This window comes from Apium graveolens, chromosome 10, assembly GCF_009905375.1.
Source record: "Apium graveolens cultivar Ventura chromosome 10, ASM990537v1, whole genome shotgun sequence".
NCBI classification, from domain to species: Eukaryota; Viridiplantae; Streptophyta; class Magnoliopsida; order Apiales; family Apiaceae; genus Apium; species Apium graveolens.
In genome coordinates this window covers 62,893,845-62,897,087 of record NC_133656.1, presented here as the reverse complement: position 1 = coordinate 62,897,087, position 3,243 = coordinate 62,893,845, and the positions used below count along the sequence as shown (strand labels likewise).

The 3,243-nt window shown below is 38.0% G+C and overlaps 1 non-coding gene across 1 annotated transcript; it reads right to left on the bottom strand.

The window, feature by feature from the left end:
• Nucleotides 1-397: 397 nt before the first annotated feature.
• Nucleotides 398-504, bottom strand: LOC141694586 (small nucleolar RNA R71). The gene has a single exon (XR_012563876.1). It is a non-coding gene; the product is annotated as a small nucleolar RNA R71 (small nucleolar RNA).
• Between the last annotated feature and the right edge of the window lie 2,739 nt (nt 505-3,243).

Sequence of the window (3,243 nt, the reverse complement as noted above, 5' to 3'; positions counted from 1 at the left end):
AGTAGTGATGGGAGATCAAGAAGAAATTCCTAAGGCTCTGATGGACTAATGTCAGCCTAAGATCAATGATATTTAGTCGAGCATCATTAGACCATCCATCTCGGATAACACTTTTGAGATAAAGTCAAGCACGATTCAGATGATACATAACTCAGTTTAGTTTAGGGGTTCTCCTACAGAAGACCCCAACATGCACATCAGGGATTTTATCGAGGTCTGCGACACTTTCAAGTTCAATGGCGTGACTGAAGATGCTATTAAGTTGTGATTCTTCCCATTCTCTTTAAGGGATAAAGCTAAGTGTTGGTTACATTCTCTACCACCAGGATCTATCACTACTTGGCAAGATCTTGCTCAAAATTTTCTCACTAAATTCTTCCCTATGGCGAAGACTGCTGCAATCAAGAATGCTCTTACTCAGTTTGCTCAGCAAACTTGGGAATCTTTGTGTGAAGCTTGGAATCGATATAAGGAGATGATAAGGAAGTGCCCACACCATGGCATGCCTGATTGGATGATTATAAACTGTTTCTATAATGGTTTGGGTGCTCAGTCTAGACCTATGTTTGATGCAGCATCAGGAGGAGCCTTGTGGGCTAAGAGATACAATGAAGCTTATAAATTGATTGAACTGATGGCTGCTAACGAATACCAGAATCCTTCTTAGAGACTGACTAAGGGAAAAGTAGCAGGAATTCTGGAGTTGGATGCAGCAACTGCTATAGCTGCCTAACTTAAGGCTTTGATGATGAAGGTGGACACTTTGGCTAATTATGGAGTTAATCAAATATTAGTGTCTGTGATATTTGTGTTGGTGCCCACGAGACTGGTCAGTGTGCTATTTCTAGTGAATCAGCTCAGTTCGTGAGCAACTTTCAGCGATCGCAACAACCTGTGCCATCCACCTATCATCCTAATAACCACAATCATCTTAATTTCAGCTGGAACAATGCTCAGAATGCGGTTTAATAGCCTTATCAGCAGTACCCGTCTAAGCAGTACAACCCCCTGGTTTTCAGTAACCGCAATATGCACCAAGATAGCAACTACAGCTGCAACAAGCTAATTAAAAATCTGAATTAGAGGGGTTGAAGCTTATGTGCAAAAGCCAAGCTATTTCTATCAAGAGCTTGGAAAATCAAATTGGATAAATTGCCAATATCTTGCTAAATCGTCAACCTGGTACACTACCTAGTGACACTGAAGTACCAGGAAAGAGGGAAGCTAAGAAGTAGGTGAAGGAAATCACTTTGAGTTCTGGGAAGGTTGCGCGGACAAACTCAAGTTTCGAATGAAGAAGCTGGGGCTGAAGAAGAAGTAGAGCAGCAGGAAGCAGAAGTGGAACCAAGGAAGACTACTGATGAGCACACTCCTCCTTAAGGTAATACAGGGGAGAAGCAGATCTATCCTCCACGGCCTTTTCCTAAGCGGCTGTAGAAGAAAAAGCTGGATAAATAATTTGAGAAGTTTCTAGAGGTGTTCAAGAAACTTCATATCAACATAACTGTTATGAATCTGTTATTTACTTGATGAGCTAAATAAAACACCTTAGTAGATTTAACTTAGTAAATTTTGTAGCACCCGATAAATGATCAATTATAGTCCCGACGGATGATTCAATATAGTCCCAACGGATGACTAATTGATATCCACCAGGTGAGTAGCTTATGTAACAATAAGGACTGTAGCATATTTCTGCAAACAACTTTGTATAGATTCTGTAGTAGCTTATGAATCATGTAGACTGCTAGTAGATGTGTAGAATAGGTTGATTAAATGTAAATATAAGATGTCTTGTAATTCTGCACAAATGAAATGGAGTCAAGTGATAACTGGCTACCCGACGGATGATCAACAAAGCCACCCGATGGATGATCAACAAGGCTAACCGACAGATAACAAACATGTACCCGACGGATGATCAATTCAAACATCTGTTGACAGTGACAACACAGTCACATGCGTCGAGTGTTTGCAAAAGGAATGTGACAACCTGTTTAGCAGGGTTTTGAGAACAAAGAAGCATTACCATTTCCATGCAAGTTATGAAAATTTTCAAAGATGCTGGAATAGAGTAGTGAAGCAGCATGGAGTTAGACTTGATAGGTTTTGTTTTATTATCTTGTCTTATTCTATGTAAACTTGGTGATATATTAACCAAGTGTATCAAGTAGAACAAAAATAACAAACTAAGCAAACACAATTTTAGCAGAGAAACATTTGTAAGCTGTATTCTGTAGAATTTCTCTGTAGTTTGTTTGTTCACTTGTAAAGCAGTTGTGAGCTATTCAAGCTTCATAGGGTTCTCTTGATATATATATATATATATATATATATATATATATATCTGGTGGATACATTCAAATCCACCATAAAGTTTTAAAGACCTGAGTTTTTAGTACTTTATATTTGATTAACTTAACTCTGTATTCCGCACTTTGTAAATCAAACAGTTAGATATAAATTGAGTTAGAACCATTTTTCATAAATCTTGAAAAGAAGCCATAATTACATTCATCCCCCCTTTCTGTAATTTTTGTTGTATTGTTAGGGAATAACAATTGGTATCAGAGCAAGCTCTTGAAGTACAAAGACTTTAAAGATCATTTCTGTAACACCCCCAGATCCGGGGTCGGGGATCCGGGTCGTCACGGTCTTTCTTTCCACAATATCACTTCACTTAATTAATAATAATAACCTTATGCTGTGACCCCACACTAACACACACCACAACCCGTTATAGTCTCAGAGATGAAATTTAAATAAGTACAAGTCTTTGAATCCACAATTTAAAAGTTATTACAACCCAAAATGATTTCTTGATAAATTTACAGTTAATTGCCATTATCTGCCACAAGTTATAATTATACATAATTGATTCTCAAAAGTAGATGGTCTGATCTACAATAGATCTACCTCTGCAGCTATAGCAGCTACAACATCAACGGGAAGACGCGGGACGCTTCCCACGCGCTTGCGCTGGGTCTGCTGGAGTCTGGCCATCTTTCCTAACTGTTGTTGTGTGATGAAGAAATAAAGCAAGAGTGAGCAGCAAGCCCACCAAAATAATATGTATAATGATTAACTATATATGAGCCTTCTCCTAGTACTCATGAAAGTCTTGGTCAAAAGAAATGGACCAAGTTTGATATCTTAATGCGATGAAGTCGCAAAATATTCAGTATATATACATACATATATACTTTTCAAAATCTTTGTCATTCATAAGACAATCATTAACTA